The following is a 22196-nucleotide window of genomic DNA, read 5'->3' as shown; positions in this document are numbered from 1 at the left end:
TACTTTTAGAGGAAAGTTGTGGGATCTTGAAAGGTCTCAACTAAAAATACATGTTTTACATTGATTTCATTAAAGAAAATCCATTTAAAATAAAATGCGGTCTTGGTGAGTTAGTACAATATTATTAGGTAAACACACAGATGACACACACACACACACACACACACACACACACACACACAATAAAGGCCCTACTGTTGGAGAATCAGAAATGAAAACAAGCGATACTACTTGATGAATAGAGATTTAAAGTATCCAACTGGAGTATCTGGGCAGAAATCCGTAACAGAGCTACAGAAAGTCAACAAGCAGCTAAGGGAAAAAATAACAACCACAACGTCATGTTCTCAATTAAGCAATTACCCTGCATCAACCTGAGGATCTGACCGCTGCCTGACTCTGGATAAAAGCACGGGGTTTGGTAAACAGCTTCTCTCCACACCGAATAGAAGCACCTTGATCACCCAGATGTTCACCCAGCTGCTGCAAGGAATTCAAAAGATATTCAGCGGAGGAGAGGAGGAACGTGAGCATCTCTGAGAGGTGATGGGGAACATCGAGGCTATCCGAGGTTAACGAGAACCACAGAAACAACAACAAAGGTTGAAACGCTGCTTCTGCAAAGTGGAAAACATTGGAATCACCCGAGCGTCTTATCCCCAAAGACGAGCAGCTAAAAATGTGGTTGTCAACTATGTGAGAGATATTTTAAGATCTGTTCACATTTTATTTGACAGCAGAGGGATTCTGTTGTATAGCTTCCCTTTTCCGCTGACTTTCAAGCAATCATACAGGCAGAAATAAACCGGCATACACACCAACATCAACTCAAGGGGTGGGTGGGGAGGCATTGTGGTTTGACAAAGATCAGAAAAATATTCATCCCATTTCTTTAAATCCAAGGTTGTCTTTAAATGTCTTGTTGAGTCCGTCTAAAACCCCCAAATATTCACTTATTATTATTAATAAGATATTATACAAAGAAAAGCAGAAAATCGCCATATTTGAGAAGATAAAGACACTTTTTTGTATTCAAATTACTTTAACAATTGTTTAACGATATAGTTGCTGGTTAATGTTCTGCCTGTTGACCTATTGATGCAGTTCTAATCAAAGCAATCCCATTGGTTGCAGAAAACATATAAATTCAACCCATAAATGGAAATGAAAAAAGTCTTAAACAAATGTCATGCAGCGTTTCTGCCAGGGGCGCGTCTTGCCGTCATTTGACGCCCTTATTCAGCTCGGAACGCCCGGAACTCGAGCCGAGGTCGTCCAAAATAATAATAATTCGAGACAAGATCGAGTTTTTATTGCTTGAATTTACGAAAAGGAAAAAGGACATCCCTCTGTTGGGATTATTTTCCGAGTATTGCTGTTAGTTTCCCCGACATCGGCGGTGCCTGCGATTTGGACGAGATGGGGGGGGGGGGGGGGGGGGCTAGTAGAGCACGCACGTGAGCTGCGAGCGCCGGAGCCTCGCGGCGGTGAAACTGAGTCTCCGTGGTAAACTGTGGTAACATGAAGAGCCGTTTGGGAGCCGACACAGCCGGCGCTTTAATGGCGCGTTTCCACTGCAGGCCTCGCTCGGTTTGGTTAGGCCTTATTAGGCCCGGCTCACTTTAATGCTGCGCTTCCATTACAGTTTAGGAACTGGGGCAGTTACTATAGTAACGCAGTGTAGGCGGAGCCGTGACGTCATCTTCAATGAGAGCCCCAAAAAACAACACAGCCGTTAGCTATTAGCACTCAGCTCACAGCTCCTCATATCTGTTCAGAAACTAGACAGAAGCTAAACAAGTACAAACCACAGACTGCCTGTGTCATGGAGAACACAGTCGCTGCTTTATTCATGTCTGTAGGCCGTTGTTGTGAGTGTGGACGGTCGGAGCATATACAACGTTGGCTTAGCCGATCTCCATTCAGAAAACGCATTTTAAAAGGTGTTTCTCTGCCGTCTGTCTGCAGACTCGTCAAAGCATTAATTCATGGTTTTTACTAACCGGTATCAGTGTGTTGTTACTTCGGCATCATTTTGAAACGTGTATTACAATTAAATCACGGTACAATATGTTCATCTTGTTGTAGTTGTAGCCCCCTTGCCAGCGATTCCCTCTCTAGCTTAGCATACTTAGCCCGACTCAGCCTGGTTGTTCCTGGCCCTAGAACCACGATTTAGTCGGGCCAGAAAAAAGGTGAAAAAGTCGCCCCGGGGCCAAAACTAGGCCAAGTGGAAGCGCAACCAAAAACGGGCTCGGCACGCTTAAAGCGAGCTCCCCGCTGCAGTGGAAACGCGCCATAAGAGAGCCAAGCCAAATGATCCGGCTCACTAACGTAAAGACATAGTATCGATAAGGGACTGCTCAATTCAAAATGCAAGCCCCTCCCCCCCGCTCTCGGGGTGGACACCCTCTCAGCCCTGGTCTGGCGGAAACACTGATGTGATGTATTCATTGCTAATGAGCATAAAGTTACAAATATGATGAAAGAAAACTGTATTTTCCTTTACTGCCATCAAGCCTCAGAATAACATTCCTTCAGGGAGAGGAGCCTTTATTGATTAGTGACGGAGGTGATCAGCACAGGTGAGTGAGTGTAACACGGCCTGAAGCGGTTAACTGGTTCCCAGCGCTGCTTCCCAACAGGCCTGGTGTGCACAGCGGATACAAAAGCTCCCGTTGGGTGCATCAGAGGAGTTATAGCGGATAAAATAAATAAATATAAATAAAAAAGGGGCTGCCTGCTGTGCCTGGCTGTCAATATGATGTTCAGGTTGGAGGTAAAACAGAGGGCACATACTGTCAGGACAAACTCACATTTTCCCAAGTGACAGTGGCTGATTCTCAGGAGTGAGAAAAGGCCGGGGGGTGTGAGGAGAGAAAGGAGGAACAAACCAAATGTTCGTATTTTAACGTGGGAATCATAGTAAACCCTGAGAGACGTGAACTGCATCTGAAGAGGCAACAAAGCAAGTTTTATGTGCAGAATGTATCCGAATGTTATCCAAATCGCAATATGGACTAATGCAGAATAGGGCTGCACGATTTGGGGAAATAATCGAATTACGATTTTTCTGACAGATATTGCGATTCGATTTGCGATATTTGTTTTTAAGCGACCCAACGGAAGTTTATTGTAAAATGCGGCCATGTCTCCGGCAAGGAAGGTCGCATCAACGTCCCGTCTCTAGCACCCCCGCAGCCCGAGCTACGAGTGAAAGAACTAAACTTGCATGAAACTTCCGTTGGGTTGCTTTAAAGTCGAGCTTCATTTTAAGATTCACCCTGTAATAGAAACACGTGATGGAGCGTCACTAACCTGACTCAGAAACCATCTGAAGCTCCATTGGAAGCCATTTGGAAAAGTATTTCAAAAATACTTGGCAGGTGATTGGATCAATCTGTCAATCACTTTCTATCATGGGCCACTTCTGATTGGTTAACAATGGCTGGTGCATGTGGAGCACAGCACTTCTGATTGGTTAACAATGGCTGGTACACGTGGAGCACAGCACTTCTGATTGGTGTGGATGACTGACACACAAGATATATAAGGATGTTATCCTTATTTTCTGTCATCTAGAATTATATGTACTTACATTAAAACTCAGGTATTTCAACGTACAAAAAAAATGTGTGTGTAAGAAAATGTATAAAGAAAGTGTAATTAGACAGTACACTATAAAAAAACAACCAGTATAAGTGTACATGTTTTGTTTTTAAATAACTGCCATGTAAAATAATAATAATGCTAACCCAACTCTATGATTGCCCCTTCCTCTTCATTGTAGGTCGTTTCTTCCACATTGGGGATTAAACATCCAGTTGCACCGTAATGCTTAGCAGATCATTGTTAAAATGCAACGGGTGTTTACGGTCACGGTCCACTCACATCCCATAATAAACAGCAGTGTGGTTTATTTAAGGCCACAGAGCGAGTACAGGTAAGGCAGCGTTTCTCAGGTTACACTCGGAGCACTCCAGAAGAAAAAGGGAACTCTGCCTCTTTCTTGCTCTCCGTTCCCGACTCTACGTTTTAGCGAGTCGTCCGTCAGCGAGTGTTGGGGGGGAAACGAGACAGCGATTTGTTACATCACGTCACGGAGGCGAAAGAGAAAGATGCTTATTCAGGCTGACCACTGGCACCCTGGACGACCCATTACGGTAAGTGTGTCACTCACTACGATGCCAAAAATATCCTGCCCAATGAACGGGAGGGGAGGCCACTTAAGGACCTGGCTGGGTCACTGCCTGCCTCATGGTTACAGTCACAACACTGACACACACTGACATCACACACACACTGACATCACACACACATTCAGACAGAGGAAAACATGCTTGGTCACAACCTGAATGAGTATTTTAAATGTAAGCGGTGCAGTGATGCTGTATTTTTGTACTCCAAAACTGGAAATTAATCATCTCCCTGGTTCCATCCACAATGGGTTTTTCTCCATTGGATTTCGCAATATTGCATCAAATAACTTTCTTGATACTATCATTTTATGTTTAGTAAGATAATAACGACATATTAACTCTCTCACGTCACCACCGCTAAGATAAAGGCAGCTAATGTTGGGCTATAAAGGAACTATAGCACGGTCACATGACTTCACGTCACCACCGCTAAGCTAAAGGAGGCTAATGTTGGGCTATAAAGGAGCTACAGCACGGTCACATGACTTCACGTCACCACCGCTAAGCTAAAGGAGGCTAATGTTGGGATATAAAGGAGCTACAGCACGGTCACATGACTTCACGTCACCACCGCTAAGCTAAAGGTGGCTAATGTTGGGCTATAAAGGAACTACAGCACGGTCACATGACTTCAAGTCACCACCGCTAAGCTAAAGGGGGCTAATGTTGGGCTATAAAGGAGCTACAGCACGGTCACATGACTTCACGTCACCACCGCTAAGCTAAAGGCGACTAATGTTGGGCTATAAAGGAACTACAGCACGGTCACATGATTTCACGTCACCACCGCTAAGCTAAAGGAGGCTAATGTTGGGCTATAAAGGAACTACAGCACGGGCACATGACTTCACGTCACCACCGCTAAGCTAAAGGAGGCTAATGTTGGGCTATAAAGGAACTACAGCACGGTCACATGATTTCACGTCACCACCGCTAAGCTAAAGGAGGCTAATGTTGGGCTATAAAGGAACTACAGCACGGTTACATGATTTCACGTCACCACCGCTAAGCTAAAGGCGGCTAATGTTGGGCTATAAAGGAACTACAGTACGATCACATGACTTCACGTCACCACCGCTAAGCTAAAGGAGGCTAATGTTGGGCTATAAAGGAACTACAGCACGGTCACATGACTTCACGTCACCACCGCTAAGCTAAAGGAGGCTAATGTTGGGCTATAAAGGAACTACAGCACGGTCACATGACTTCACGTCACCACCGCTAAGCTAAAGGAGGCTAATGTTGGGCTATAAAGGAACTACAGCACGGTCACATGACTTCACGTCACCACCGCTAAGCTAAAGGAGGCTAATGTTGGGCTATAAAGGAACTACAGCACGGTCACATGATTTCACGTCACCACCGCTAAGCTAAAGGAGGCTAATGTTGGGCTATAAAGGAACTACAGCACGGTCACATGACTTCACATCACCACCGCTAAGCTAAAGGAGGCTAATGTTGGGCTATAAAGGAACTACAGCACGGTCACATGACTTCACGTCACCACCGCTAAGCTAAAGGAGGCTAATGTTGGGCTATAAAGGAACTACAGCACGGTCACATGACTTCACGTCACCACCGCTAAGCTAAAGGAGGCTAATGTTGGGCTATAAAGGAACTACAGCACGGTCACATGATTTCACGTCACCACCGCTAAGCTAAAGGAGGCTAATGTTGGGCTATAAAGGAACTACAGCACGGTCACATGACTTCACGTCACCACCGCTAAGCTAAAGGAGGCTAATGTTGGGCTATAAAGGAACTACAGCACGGTCACATGATTTCACGTCACCACCGCTAAGCTAAAGGAGGCTAATGTTGGGCTATAAAGGAACTACAGCACGGTCACATGACTTCACATCACCACCGCTAAGCTAAAGGAGGCTAATGTTGGGCTATAAAGGAACTACAGCACGGTCACATGACTTCACGTCACCACCGCTAAGCTAAAGGAGGCTAATGTTGGGCTATAAAGGAACTACAGCACGGTCACATGACTTCACGTCACCACCGCTAAGCTAAAGGAGGCTAATGTTGGGCTATAAAGGAACTACAGCACGGTCACATGACTTCACGTCACCACCGCTAAGCTAAAGGAGGCTAATGTTGGGATATAAAGGAGCTACAGCACGGTCACATGACTTCACGTCACCACCGCTAAGCTAAAGGTGGCTAATGTTGGGCTATAAAGGAACTACAGCACGGTCACATGACTTCAAGTCACCACCGCTAAGCTAAAGAGGGCTAATGTTGGGCTATAAAGGAGCTACAGCACGGTCACATGACTTCACGTCACCACCGCTAAGCTAAAGGCGGCTAATGTTGGGCTATAAAGGAACTACAGCACGGTCACATGATTTCACGTCACCACCGCTAAGCTAAAGGAGGCTAATGTTGGGCTATAAAGGAACTACAGCACGGGCACATGACTTCACGTCACCACCGCTAAGCTAAAGGAGGCTAATGTTGGGCTATAAAGGAACTACAGCACGGTCACATGATTTCACGTCACCACCGCTAAGCTAAAGGAGGCTAATGTTGGGCTATAAAGGAACTACAGCACGGTCACATGACTTCACGTCACCACCGCTAAGCTAAAGGAGGCTAATGTTGGGCTATAAAGGAACTACAGCACGGTCACATGATTTCACGTCACCACCGCTAAGCTAAAGGAGGCTAATGTTGGGCTATAAAGGAACTACAGCACGGTCACATGATTTCACGTCACCACCGCTAAGCTAAAGGAGGCTAATGTTGGGCTATAAAGGAACTACAGCACGGTTACATGATTTCACGTCACCACCGCTAAGCTAAAGGCGGCTAATGTTGGGCTATAAAGGAACTACAGTACGATCACATGACTTCACGTCACCACCGCTAAGCTAAAGGAGGCTAATGTTGGGCTATAAAGGAACTACAACACGGTCACATGACTTCACGTCACCACCGCTAAGCTAAAGGAGGCTAATGTTGGGCTATAAAGGAACTACAGCACGGTCACATGACTTCACGTCACCACCGCTAAGCTAAAGGAGGCTAATGTTGGGCTATAAAGGAACTACAGCACGGTCACATGACTTCACGTCACCACCGCTAAGCTAAAGGAGGCTAATGTTGGGCTATAAAGGAACTACAGCACGGTCACATGATTTCACGTCACCACCGCTAAGCTAAAGGAGGCTAATGTTGGGCTATAAAGGAACTACAGCACGGTCACATGACTTCACGTCACCACCGCTAAGCTAAAGGAGGCTAATGTTGGGCTATAAAGGAACTACAGCACGGTCACATGACTTCACGTCACCACCGCTAAGCTAAAGGAGGCTAATGTTGGGCTATAAAGGAACTACAGCACGGTCACATGACTTCACGTCACCACCGCTAAGCTAAAGGAGGCTAATGTTGGGCTATAAAGGAACTACAGCACGGTCACATGATTTCACGTCACCACCGCTAAGCTAAAGGAGGCTAATGTTGGGCTATAAAGGAACTACAGCACGGTCACATGACTTCACAGTCACCACCGCTAAGCTAAAGGAGGCTAATGTTGGGCTATAAAGGAACTACAGCACGGTCACATGACTTCACGTCACCACCGCTAAGCTAAAGGAGGCTAATGTTGGGCTATAAAGGAACTACAGCACAGTCACATGACTTCACGTCACCACCGCTAAGCTAAAGGAGGCTAATGTTGGGCTATAAAGGAACTACAGCACGGTCACATGACTTCACGTCACCACCGCTAAGCTAAAGGAGGCTAATGTTGGGATATAAAGGAGCTACAGCACGGTCACATGACTTCACGTCACCACCGCTAAGCTAAAGGTGGCTAATGTTGGGCTATAAAGGAACTACAGCACGGTGACATGACTTCAAGTCACCACCGCTAAGCTAAAGAGGGCTAATGTTGGGCTATAAAGGAGCTACAGCACGGTCACATGACTTCACGTCACCACCGCTAAGCTAAAGGCGGCTAATGTTGGGCTATAAAGGAACTACAGCACGGTCACATGATTTCACGTCACCACCGCTAAGCTAAAGGAGGCTAATGTTGGGCTATAAAGGAACTACAGCACGGGCACATGACTTCACGTCACCACCGCTAAGCTAAAGGAGGCTAATGTTGGGCTATAAAGGAACTACAGCACGGTCACATGATTTCACGTCACCACCGCTAAGCTAAAGGAGGCTAATGTTGGGCTATAAAGGAACTACAGCACGGTCACATGATTTCACGTCACCACCGCTAAGCTAAAGGCGGCTAATGTTGGGCTATAAAGGAACTACAGTACGATCACATGACTTCACGTCACCACCGCTAAGCTAAAGGAGGCTAATGTTGGGCTATAAAGGAACTACAGCACGGTCACATGACTTCACGTCACCACCGCTAAGCTAAAGGAGGCTAATGTTGGGCTATAAAGGAACTACGGCACGGTCACATGACTTCACGTCACCACCGCTAAGCTAAAGGAGGCTAATGTTGGGCTATAAAGGAGCTACAGCACGGCCACATGACTTCACGTCACCACCGCTAAGCTAAAGGATGCTAATGTTGGGCTATAAAGGAACTACAGCACGGTCACATGACTTCACGTCACCACCGCTAAGCTAAAGGAGGCTAATGTTGGGCTATAAAGGAACTACAGCACGGTCACATGACTTCACGTCACCACCGCTAAGCTAAGGGAGGCTAATGTTGGACTATAAAGGAACTACAGCACGGTCACATGACTTCACGTCACCACCGCTAAGCTAAAGGATGCTAATGGGTGATGACATTTAGTTGTCTCGCTCATACACTTGTTAGCAACTGCCTTTTTGAGCCATGTTAAAGCTTCAGAAATTCTAGTATTTTCTGACTTATTTTATGTTGTCATCCAAAAACAAGCCATTGACACCCAGACGAGGGAACCAGAAGTGCAAAAAATGCTAACTTCCAAATTGATTATAGCACTCATTCCAGCAACACTATTGAATTGTGCCAATGGCAGCATGGAGACGAAATGGCTTGTGGAGGCCATACTTAAAAACAAATGAGCGAGTGCACTGGAGAGACCGTTGTTTAATTCCTCTCTTTGGCACGGCCATGCAAATATTCAGGTTTGAGAGGAAAACCGTGCCAGAAACAGTTACTGCTGTTTCCAATAGCATATAGTGCTGGGCGCTATGACGAAATACCCTGATATTATAGGCCAAATATCTTCATATTCGGGTTATATTATAGGGTTTACCATTGATGCTTTCACAACGTATTTACATAATGAGACTTTTGATAAATAATCATCAGTCAGAGGGTAAAGGCAAACAATGGCAGAGCTACAAGTCTTGTTAATTCGGAAAATACACACCAACTTACTGTAATGCAACCTTAAAATATCCTAAATCTTCCATGATATCTAGTTTCACATCACAATATTAATATATTACCCAGCTTTTACAAGCATTACACTTTTAAGTATCACAACTTGAGTCCAGAGTTAGCATTAGCCAGGCAGCTAATACTGTTTAAAGGTGTTAATAACTGTCTTTTGCCACACAACACAGACAAAAGCAACAGAAGAATATTTATTTAGTACCATTGTGTCTGTGTCCTGCTGACCTACAGCCGCTCCTTTTTAACCGCTAGCTGACCAAAGCAATGGCTCGTATCAAACAAGCTGCTGATGCTAACCGGCTGCCTTTACACTGCTGTACAGAGCGATGTGGCATTTCAACTTGGGTTAACATTGGCCTCATTCTATGATAAATATAACTTAATTATTTAGGTTAAAATAAGAACTGGCACGTATACTTTAGGACTTAGAAGTTATATTTTGAGTGTACAGTTCAGGGAGAAAACTGTTTATTCTTAGTGTTTATGGTAACCTATGTAAAGGGAATTGCTAGGACTGCAACCTATCATTATGTTGAATTAGTGAACTGGTAAATGTACATAAGCCACACTTTAGAGGCTTAAACAAGCACAAATTATGCATTTTTTGATAAGTAAACATTAGGGCTGCACGATTTGGGGAAATAATCTAATTGCGATTTCTCTGACAGATATTGCGATTCGATTTGCGATACTTGTTTTTAAGCGACCCAACGGAAGTTTATTGTAAAATGCGGCCATATCTCCGGCTAGGAAGGTCGCATCAACGTCCCGTCTCTAGCACCCCCGCAGCCCGAGCTACGAGTGAAAGAACTAAACTTACATGAAACTTCCGTTGGGTTGCTTTAAAGTCGAGCTTCAGTTTGAGGTTCACCCTGTGATAGAAACACGTGATGGAGCATCACTAACCTGACTCAGACACCATCTGAAGCTCCACTGGAAGCCATTTGGAAAGGGCAGGCACTTTCAAGAGCACTTGGCAGGTGATTGGATCAATCTGTCTATCACCTTCTATCAGGGGCCACTTCTGATTGGTTGACAATGGCTGGTACACGTGGAGCACAGCACTTCTGATTAGTGTGGAGGACTGACACACAAGAAGAACATCGCGGGCTTTGCGATTTGATAATTGCATCATTTCAAATCGTGATTTCGATAAAATCGATTAATCGTTCAGCCCTAGTAAACATTTGTAACAACCCTCTACATTGTTACACATTAATATCATCAACAAATCCATTACTTCTCTAATTATGTGAGCACTAGTTTCTGCTGGTATTAAGCTCTACAACAGGAGGCTTGCACTGGGTATTGATCCACCGTTGCTTTGCTCGGATAATCTCAGTATGCAGTCTTTTTACCAGCTCACCCTAAATGCACTCAACATCTTTGGTTTTATGAGCCTTGAAAATATAACTTAACAGTAGCTATACTCCATCAGGGAAAACAGAAAGCAAGGCCATGACTGGAGGGTGAAATCCACACAATCAGACGTCATGATCGAGTTCCTCAAAAGACATAAAGAGAGAAAGCATCCGTTCCTCCTTCCACTTTCTACTCAAGATGAGGCATACGGTTTTTTTTCTGTAGAGAGCAAAGGTGAGAGCTGTATGAAGAGGCAGGAAGCATCAGCCTCTACTTTCTACGATCAACAACTGCCGCCGATTTAAAAGGTTAACCACTTTATTCCATAAAAACACACTCGCGCAATGCGTCATGTAAATGAAGCCTGTAGTCTGGCGCTCGGAGGATGATATTACTATGCTAATACGGAGCATTTTAGAAAGGTAAATGTCAAAAGAAATGAATTACCTTTGCATTGCGCCGTGCCCTGATGCAATAGCCAAAGTTTGACATTTTGCCCGTGGGGGAACTTGTTTTTAATGTGCAGCTCTGGGTGTACAGTTATTCAGATTCATAATTCTACTGTCAGGGACGTATAAAAACAAAGCCTTCACTTTTATAATCACATATTGGGTGCATGGCATGCATTATTTTCCTGTAGTTTGGGGAAGTCAATAAAGCTGGAGGCAATCGGTCAATGCTTAGTTTTCTTCTGACGTGTATCAAAAATTCCACCAAAGCAACCGTTTCCTAAAATTCACCAGTGTGCTATTTAGTGTATGAGAAGACGTTAAAATCTTGTGTGCTTCTGTTAAACATATATCTTATTTCATGCATCTAACCACAAACCAATTTTAAAAAACATTGACTTTGAGACATGGACTCATTCCGTTACCACTCGATTAAAGGGGCCCTGTTATGCTTTTTAGGGGTTTCCCTTTCCTGCAGCGTGTTATATCACATCCAGTGTTTCCCCTAGGTTTACTGCTTTGACGGGGTGCTGCCTGAGCGGGGGGGGGGGGGGGGGGGGGGGGGCTGTGGGTTATTGATCAATGCATCAGTGTTGAAAAGTGACAGTAGATATAGATTAGTTGCAATTTGGTGCTATATGTATGTATTGAATAAAAAAAAATTACAAAAAAAGAAAATTATGATTTTTTTTTTTTTTTTAACACCTTGAATTTCAGGGGGGGTGCGGGGCTCTGATGGCGGGGCGCAGCACCCCTCCAAGACAATGGTAGGGGAAACACTGACATCGTACGTGATAGGAGACAGCTAACCAATCAGAGCAGACTGGGCCCTGGTTTCAGACAGAGGGTGAAAAGAGGAGAGACACTACTAACAAATATGAACCTAAAAATTATCATAATTGAAACTCATCGGCTAAGACTTTAAGACTTTAGCGGTCAGCAGGTCGACCCAAAAAAAATAAGTAAGGGTGATGTTACGGAAGAAAGACGGATTGCTGGTGACACGTGAAGTAAGAGCAGGTCAGAGACGCTCCTGAGGCAGAGACACACACACACACACGTTAAAACACACACACACAACGACCACCGAGTAACTGGCGCACTTTATACACAAATACACACAGCTGTCAGGGCCAGACGAAGATCATTCACAAAACACCCAACCCCTCCTTCTCCTGGGTATCAATGACACCGTTTCTCCCTCACGTCACACACACACACCATCCAGTCTCTCACAAACACACACATCATCATCCAGTCTCTCTCTCACACACACACACACACACACACACACAGTTGCCGGGAGGCAGCATGCTGTCCATGTGGCCTGTGGAGAATCATTACTCAGCAAAGCAGAGTGAAAGAGGCGAGGGTGAACTTCCTCTTCGAGGGCTCGGCTTCCTCTTTATTCGCCACAGAGGGAGGAATGTATTGTTCCGAATGTTTTCTTGGAAACGTGTGTCGTGTATTTCTAAGTGGGACATTCAAAAAGTGCTTCAGCAGCTTTCAAAGAACAGCATTTCACTTTCTAGGGATTGTGTACAGGTTGATACTCGCTGGACTGTCCATTGACGCAACGCTTATCGTTCTCCACATTTTAAAATACATTTAACTAATCATTTAAATTAAAAAAAAGTGCGAAGAAGAGCTGCAACCAGAAATTATATTTATGACTAATTCAAAAAAACGTAAAAAGACACTGGAAGCAGCTTTTTTCCTTAATGGCCAAGTTCAAATAAAGTCAAAATGATAACTTAAATATTGAGTAATTCCCCAAATGTTTGGTCTATCTATACAATGTGGGTACATCGCTCAAATGTCTTCTACGCGTAAGGCTGCGCTTCATTATCGACTCATCTGCAGAATATATTCTTGATTCATTATCTAGGGCACATGTGTCAAACTCGAGGTCCGGGGGCCAAATCAGGCCCTTGGTGGATTTAATTTCGGCCCGCAGGATAATGTCTAATTCCTATTAGATCTGGCCCGCCGGTATATTGCACACACACCTTCACTCCATCCTGAGGGTCTCCTCCGCTCAGAGCCGGAGCCCAAACATTGATGACCTTGCCCCCGAGATGAGATGCCAAGTGTCTGAGCTAGCATCACAGAGCAGCACCCTGAGTTCAATGGATGCTTCCTTCTGCACTTTCTCTCTCACGACAACAGGGCATGTTTGGTTTTCTCTCTGAGGGGAATGGTTTAGTTGAAGCTGTTGTTGGTCTGTGGGGAAATGTACTCATAAGAAATGACTCTGGAAAAGCTGCAGATAGAGCCATGAGAAATGAATGCAACTGATTATTTAATGTTGTTGTTATAGGCAATAATTGAAGCTTTGTTAGTTCCAGGTTTAATATGTGCAACAAGTTCATTTCAATAAGTTCTGCAATAAACATTGAACCAGTCCGGCCCTCGACTATTTTTTTTTATTTTGGCCGACTGTGTATTTGAGTTTGACCGCCCTGCTTTATGAAATGTGAAAAAATGACAAGGAAAAACATTAAATCATATTTCAGAAGCTTAAACCAGCAGATGTGGAAAGGGCTCAGTTAATTAAAATTAAAATATATTCTATGAATCACTTGAAGTGATTTTTATCAGAACAATACAAAAACATATGGTACCAGCTTTTCAGATGTGTGACTTCCCTCTTTTTAATTAAGCTGTGTTTTAGTTAAATAGCTCAGTATCTTTGGACATTTCCAGACGTCACGTTGAGCTTTAGGATATTGTGATTAGATGAATCAGTCGATTGTGAAAGATATTCACAATCGATAAAAAACAAATATAAAATTGACGGCTATCATTTTGTGCTAATCTTTCAACACATTTTGATCACTCGAAATCTCATTGCAGAAGACAAATTAAATATTTTTTAAATCCTGTTTCAGTGTGAAGGACTCGGCTTTGAGTATACTTCAAATATCCAGTCTGAACTCAAATCAAATGTCCAATAATTACTGAAATAACTGACACTTAGCTCAGCTCTGGTGTGTTAAATATGAGCATCGTGATCAGTTTAAAGCTCTAATTAGTTTACTTTTGAATAACAATGCCGACACAGACGAGACGTTTTGTGCTGTTGTATATTAAATACATTCCGTCTTCATTACGAGCGAGACTTTTTGGCACCGTAAAGCTGTCATGAGTCTGTTTGTACGCTACTTTCCAATTTGCAGGGCTTCCCTTGTACATCCGCAGCAGAGCCATTAGCATCTGTCAATTTAACAGCCTCGCTTCGGTGTTTTTCATTATGTTCTTCCCAAAGAAATATTTCCAAAGTGTCTTCGATTATGATTTAATTCAAATTCAATTTGGGGAGTCAGCCTTGCAGATCTGAAGGGGGGGTTTCCCCGACTCCCATGTGTGAGGCGGAGGGAAACACCTGGCGCTAAAACCATCACAAAACAACCCCGCCAAAACACACTTGTGAGTATTTGTTTGTGTGTAATGAAAACCCATAATATTAGCCCTCACACACACCACTCAATTAGCACTTTATTCATCTTCAGCAGGTGGCAGGTGAATCGCTCCATAAAAATCATCTATCGAATCATTACCGGCGATATATCCGCCAGTTAAAAGGCCAATAGTGGCGCCGGCAATGCGAGTTAAAGCATTTAATATAATGCGCACAGCCGACAGCAGCCATCATGCACAGAGGATAGTCTGTGAGAAACACTTTCAAACTATTTCTGTCCCAGACAGACCTTGTTGTGTTCTGTAAAAATACATTTTCTACCAACTTCAAGTGTAACAAACAAAGGCTTTAATTACCAGACACTCTTTTTCCACGTGCACATAAAGACTGAGCCTAGGCTTCTTGGTCAAACTCTTCAAAATATGAACATTTAGTATATAAAAAGCATAAGAAGTGTTGAAATAGAAGTTGAAAGAACGCACGCGCCAACAAAGATAACTGCAAACTACTTTCACAGCGAGACATTATTCCAAGTTCATAGCTCGAATTTGACGACAAGTTTACAAAGGAAATGTTTTGTACACAATACAATGAAATATAGAGATTAAACCTAGATATTATTAGGACGACTGTGGCTGCGCGGGAGTGCGGTCCCAGCCCATGCAGTCAACATGTCGATATATCCTTGGGCAAGATACTTAACCCTGAGTTGCTCCCGATGGCATGGCCAACGGTGTGTGAGTGTTCGGTCCTAGAGCAGGGGTGCCCAACCTTTTTTGAACCGAGAGCTACTTTTAAAGTTGCCAGTCTGCCGAGATCTACCAGTCCAAATAGAGAGGCGTAGCCATTACTGACAGCCTACTGCCAGGTAAATACACACTTCTACTTGTATAAAACTGACACTTTGCACGATTAATACTTCATAAAATACTGCAGATCCTTTATCTTACCTGCTCTTTCTAATCTACACACATACAAGTATTTAACTGAAGTTACACAACAGTGTTGGAGTTTATCCACACGTCACTACAGTGGGTAATGTTTTCAAGAAACATTGAACAGTGCTGCCTCATATGACACAGGAAAAAAGAAAACCCTTTCTTTGCCATTATATAAAAATAGTGTTGCTACAAAAGTATAACTGAGGCTTCCTAATAAGACGACTGAGATCTGAAGCTACTCAGGAATCTGCTGCCGAAGTGCAATAAAAAAGACAACATTAATAAAATCAAACCCTTTTTTGTTGCATTTTAGTCGAGTATAAAAATAAATGCCTTTTAAAATAGGATGCAAGCAACACTAGTTTCTTAACCTGAAGTGATAATAGACTATAATCAATTAAAGTTTGCATTCTTATACCATTTTGTACAATAATTATAATGAATAAATTCAAACAAACTAAAACGTACAGCTGATTAATAACGGTATCTAACTTGAGGTTTTATTATATCAAAAACCTGTTGAAATGCTTCTGTTATTTTTACTGTCCCCATAAAGCGCGTCAGCAGCCTCCAGGAATGCTTCTTTCACAACTTCGCCGTCTTTGAAAGACTTCATGTGTTTCGCAAGAACGTGACTGACACGATAAGATGCTCTGGAGCAGCCTTGCTCTTGTTGTTGGGCCTGGTGGAAATGGACTGCTGTGCATTTAGCTGTCCTCTCAGGCCCCTCCCCTTTTGCTGTCCTCTCAGGCCCCTCCCCTTTAGCTGTCCTCTCAGGCCCCTCCCCTTTTGGAGCGCAGGGCAGAATCAGGAGGGAATTCCGTCTCGTAGCGTTTGTGCACTGTTTTGAAATGCCGCTCCGAAATTACCCTTCTTCGATAAAGCCACGCTCGCATTGCAGATGAGAGACAGATGGACTTTGAATTGGAATAGATACAAAAATAATCATCCTCCCACTCGGAGTGAGAATTATATATTTTGGGCTTTTTTGCTTCTGCCATAAAGCCACACCCCGACACATGGTGTCACGCCGGCCAATCACAAAGCTTTGATGTGTTCAAGTGCATTATTCTTGGACAGGAAGATTATGTTAGAGGACATTAACGATAAAACAGAATATTGTTGTTCTATTTTTAGACACATCTCTCGATCGACTGGGAATCTCCCAGGGGTGCCCAACCAGTCGATCCCTGTCCTAGAGTACGGTACACTGCTCTGTGTGAATGGGTGAATGTCGTAAAGCGCTTTGAGGGGTCTTAAAGACGGGATAAAGCGCTATATAAGCACAGTCCATTTACCGTTATTCAGTGAGACGAGTGTTGCTGATTCTAGGCTACATCCAGAAGTGACTAGAAAGGAAATCAACTTTAGGTTTCTGAAATCTTGAGTCTATTGAGCAATAGAAAATGACTAAGATATGTAAACGAAAAGAGTATCATCAGAAATACTTTTCCCAATGCAATCTCAATCAGCGTTTCCACCAGGGGGGCGTCTCGCCTCATTTTACGCTCTTATTCAGCTCGGAACGCCCTGAACTCGAGCCGAGGGCGTCTAAAAAAAAAATTTGAGGGAAGATCGAGAGTTTTTATCGCTTGAAATGCCGAAAAAGAAAAAGGACAAGGACATCCCTCTGTTGAAGGGGCGAAGGAGTCAGGTGGGATTATTTTAGCCGCCAACAAAGCACGTTCCAGCGACAAAACACCGCCGCATCTTCCAAGGACCGTGCCAGGAGGGGTGTCCCTGTCGGCAGGGAGACGTTAAGAGATAGGATAAGGGGCGGCGCAATTCAAAATTGTGTGTGTGCACACGTTAAGAGATAGTATCTATAAGGGACGGCTCAATTCAAAATTCAAGTCACGTGACACGACGTGGACGCCCTCTCAGCCCTGGTCTGGCGGAAACACTGATCTCAATAGGAAAGAATATAACCAGGGCTCGACATTATAAATGGCCCGCTGGCCCGGAAGCACTATTTAGACACCCCGGGCCAGCATAACGTACTTCCCAACTATCTTCAAATAAAAGAAAGTCACCGGAGGAGTTAAGGAAGCATGAGAAGAAGAGGGAGAGAAAGTTTCAGCCAGCTTGATCGATGGAGTTCTAGTGGTGCGGTCACGCGTCCTAAAACCCTTTTATAATCTATCGATTAGATTTATGATTCGAAAATTATAAAAGCAGGGTAGACATGTGGAGATTATCCGGCTGAACAAAACGTGCATTTATCAAACAGGTTTGTTTCCACAGACCTTATTTCCAGCTATTTTCCAAAACCCTGTGGAGAAATCCCGTTGCTTTTTGTGGAGGGAACCAGCAGCTTACTTCCTGGTCTTAGGACGCGTCACTGCACCTCTCAATATAATGCCAATATAAACAAGGTCTTCTGTCGGCTCTGTACATCAATGCCGACCTATGCTGACAAGTAAGTGAAGAGTAGACAATATAAAAGGTGTTGGCGAAATGCCCCAGCAGTTTAGGATAATGAAAGTTCTAATCAAATCAATTACATATAGCCATTACATGTCTAACTCCTAATGGCAGGAAGGCAGAAAGCGCATTATACAAATAATAATACTCATAATTATAGCAGATATGTTTTAACAATGACCACAATATCATTATTTTAAATAACCAAATATGAACAATTGAGGAAAAACTGATGATTCAAATGTTGCAGTACAAGTAGTTAGTGCATAAATTACTATGGCAACAAATGTGTTAATTTTCTTCATTATTAGTCGATTTTTTTTGGACGAATGCTCCGGGGCAGAGGTTACAATTCGGGGGCCGGTGATAATACCCTTGACGTCTACCCCGGATACAACCCATGTGGTCATCATCCCAGTAGCCTCAATATTAAGATTTCTAAAACATTGGCATCAAAAAGAAATGTCCAAAAATAGATGCGTCACCTGAGAAAAGTTCACCGAAGAGATGCTGTGAATTTACCTTAATTAAATCTGGATGTGAACCAGGGCTGCAGCATCACGCAAAAACACCCACATCACAGGACATGAAATGCCAAGTGACATTTCCTATAACTAATCTATGAGAGAAGTCTATCCGATGGAACATCTCCTGCCGCTTAAAGCTTCTTTGATTCATGGGGTTTGATGATAGCGAGCCACATGAAGCGATCCAACAACTGCAATTACTTCGTTTGATAAATGTATCAAGCGACCAATGAGAACGCGCTCGATTGACCACATCCTGAAAATGAGTGGTGTAAAAGGTATAAATAAACAGAAAGATTTGCCCGCTCAATGAAACTTCTGTAACGTGGAAATAATTGAGCTACATCAAGATAACCGTGATGTTCACCAGCAACAGTCAGACTCCTGTATCTTGAGCAGCTTTGTTTGGACACTTCTTCGCACACAGGAAGAGACAAATTGAAACGGAAATCCAACTTTATTCAATCAGCAGCGCGACTGAATCAAAAGGACTCATGAGCAAGACACTTCTTATTCCTTATTTTCTGAAGATTCCCAGTTGAGTTTGCCGCCTAAATATCTCGACATATAGATTAAAATAATTTGAACCAAACCTTTTTGCTGATATTTAAAGGTGGAAATCAACATAAAGACCAGCGAATAGCACCGTAAAGTTTAAACGGCAACATGTGTGGAATCAATGCTAGAGTAACTGTAACGATGCACTGAAATATTGTACAAGTCTAAACTGAAAGTATTATTTAGGAGCCAAATCATTAATGGTTATGAACAGACCTGTGAAATCCCATTTGTTGTTATTTCTTGTAATTGTAAAAGTAATTTATTTGTAAAAAAACATGTCGCTGAACTAATATTTTATTTATAAGAAAAATATATGCTAGAGGCGGGAGGACCAGGGGTAAGCTTCTTCTTGCCCCTGTTGAACATGACAGAGACTATCTGAGAATTATTGTTGGGTTTTTTTGTACTTTGTTATAATTATTAATTTGAGTGAGAAAAAAAAGAGAATATATATATATATATTATTATTGTATGTTTTTGTTTCTGATATGTTCAATAAACTGACTAAAAAAAGAAATAATGCAGCACAAAAATAAGAATAAAGCCACACATACAGCAGTACCTTAGTAGTATATGCCTAAAGCAGCAAAGTTAACCAACACGAAAAAATATGGGATGATGCGACGACAGAATTAATTGAATCGCAAACAAAATATTGTCTCTAAAAGAAGTGAATACATTTTCCTCTTTGAGTGAAAAACAAACAAATGTATTTCCTAACAGGAATCGCATGCCTGATTCGTAACAAAAGCAACAGCCTGGCGCCAACCTTCACGTGTTTATCTAGATGACAGAAATAGTCCTTCATAGTACTGTACACACTCCACTGATGCTGCCTTTGACAAATAATTGCAGAGTGAAAACAGTGCACATGTGGCTGTTATCACTGAAGAGAGAGGAGGGAGGGAGAGACACTGTTGATACTCTCGCTCTCCCTCTCCCCCTCTCTCTCTCTCTGCATGTGGAGGCGAATTAAGCTATTGTATCCTGCTGGAAGAAGCACAGGAAAAAAAGGCTGTGACACTCTGATGACACCTTGGCTGCTTGTAAACAAAACTGCAGCCAGTCCAACCCTCTCACATGGCCCGGGAGATAACTTCAAACTGATCTGGAAACAGTGGGGAACGGTGCTTCATGACCACACCTACTCTATGTGCTGAACCAGAGTCAGCCAAATAAAAAAAGGGTACCAAACTGCAACAATGTAAAGATAAAACACTTCAGGTGGGAGGTCAACTAAAAATTATAAAAGTGACACGAGGTGCAGTGGATCTCTGGAGGACAGTCATCATGCAAATGACTGCAGTGGGAGGACCTGTGTTCTTAAGAATTGCGTTAAATAGATGCAACCGATGAGTAAATAATATTCTGGTATAATAGTGCCGTTTCTGTTGCAATGGGAGAATTAAGGTGCATTTTGATACATATTTGTATGCATGCATTAATGTTTTAAAATGAAGACAGAAAGGAATAAGGATGCCTTGCCACGGTGCAGGAATATATCCGTGCAAAGGGGGGCTGTTTTTCTGCAGCCTTTTCCATTAGATGCAATTATAAATGGCCGAGAGCCGAGGGAAAGGGGGAGCCAATCAGATCTCTGCTCGCATGTCAACCTAAGACCAACTGTCTCCTGGCTCTGACAGCAGGATTTTACCTCCATAATTCAAATCCCAGAGCAAAGGCAATCTGCACTTTGCCAACTCTTAAAGCTCCGTGTTTACAAGGCGGCACATGGAGCACGGAGGCGAAGGAGAGGCGGGGGGAGACGGCGAAAACCGAGCCACAAATGAATGAAAACCCTTCCGTGTCTGTCGGGATGAATCAACCGTGGCCACAATCACACTTTGATCCAAGTAAACACTCCGCAGCATGCTTTTTTTGCCATGCACAAGACTGAGACACAAACCCCACCTTGTCTTTTTAAACCCGACAGTGTTCCTTTTTCACCTTAATGATTATGCAAATGTTACTTAACTGTCTTGTTTATCCCGACAGCCATTGAGACACTTTTAATAGCACTGTTTAGGCGCACAACATGCGGAACTAGGTGAGATGCTTACAGAAATAACTTAAAACCCTACACTGAAGCGAGGAGGAGAAGCAGCACTGCGCCTTATCTCCTCTCTCTGCACACACACACATGCACACACACTTTCTCCTGACAAACTCTGGCTCTACTTAGTCAAACTCTTTGCCCTGTACCCGGCAGGGACACACTACTAATCCCCCTACAACTCTGGAAGTTGTTTCCAACACACTATGTGGCTTCTGTCTCGGTGTAAAACACAGCTACAAGGGGCTGGTGTTGTGGAGAAAAGAGAGAGGCAGCCATTTTAAGAGCTCTTGCTACATAGACAATGGCTGAGTCCAATGCAATATGCAACTCTTAACAGTGCTTTTGGTGCGGGTTAACTCAGTGAAAGTGTGCCCGTGCAGTGAGTGAGTTTACCTGGTTTCTGCTGGGAGGTTGTCCAGTGTTTCCCGGGCTCATGGGAGCTTGATGGTGGCTCCTTTGTTGCCAACCCGGATGGACCCCACCACCACCTCCTCCACCTCCACCACCTCCTCCATACTGACTGCCCATATCTGCTGGTCCCTTGCTGGCCCCTTCCTGATTGTTATAGTCTCCTTGGGGGTAATTCGGGTAGCTCCTTGCTGAACTGGGGGATGTCAAAAGCTGATTTAAAGTTGGCGTGGATGTAGGTTGTTGGGTTCCCATGTTATACCTCTGATTATTGTACGAAGCAGCAGTGGTTCCTCCTGCTGGCTGCTGCTTGCCTGGCTGCCCCCCGGCCGTTGGAGCCTGGCTGTTATTTCGCGGGGAAGTCATGGCTCCGTAGCCCTGGTAGGAAGAAGAAGAGGAAGAAGAAGTCCTGTTCTGGAAAGGGCTATAGTTGTTGTAATGGTTGGGGTTGGGGTATTCGTGTGAGTTAGC

General features: G+C 43.5%; 1 protein-coding gene across 2 annotated transcripts in view; it reads right to left on the bottom strand.

The window, feature by feature from the left end:
• Window positions 1-21799, bottom strand: part of LOC117454923 (AT-rich interactive domain-containing protein 1A-like) — a 109829-nt gene extending 88030 nt beyond the window's left edge. Inside the window, exon 1 of one of the 2 annotated variants that reach the window (XM_034094204.2) lies at window positions 21711-21799. The gene's annotated coding sequence lies outside the window, so the exon portion shown is untranslated. The remainder of the gene's footprint in view (window positions 1-21710) is intronic. The other variant, XM_034094205.2, reaches the window with a different exon arrangement.
• Between the last annotated feature and the right edge of the window lie 397 nt (window positions 21800-22196).

Source organism: Pseudochaenichthys georgianus, chromosome 11 (assembly GCF_902827115.2).
Source record: "Pseudochaenichthys georgianus chromosome 11, fPseGeo1.2, whole genome shotgun sequence".
Lineage (NCBI taxonomy): Eukaryota > Metazoa > Chordata > Actinopteri > Perciformes > Channichthyidae > Pseudochaenichthys > Pseudochaenichthys georgianus.
Note: the sequence above shows the minus strand (reverse complement) of the source record. Positions and strands in the feature narration are given on the sequence as shown.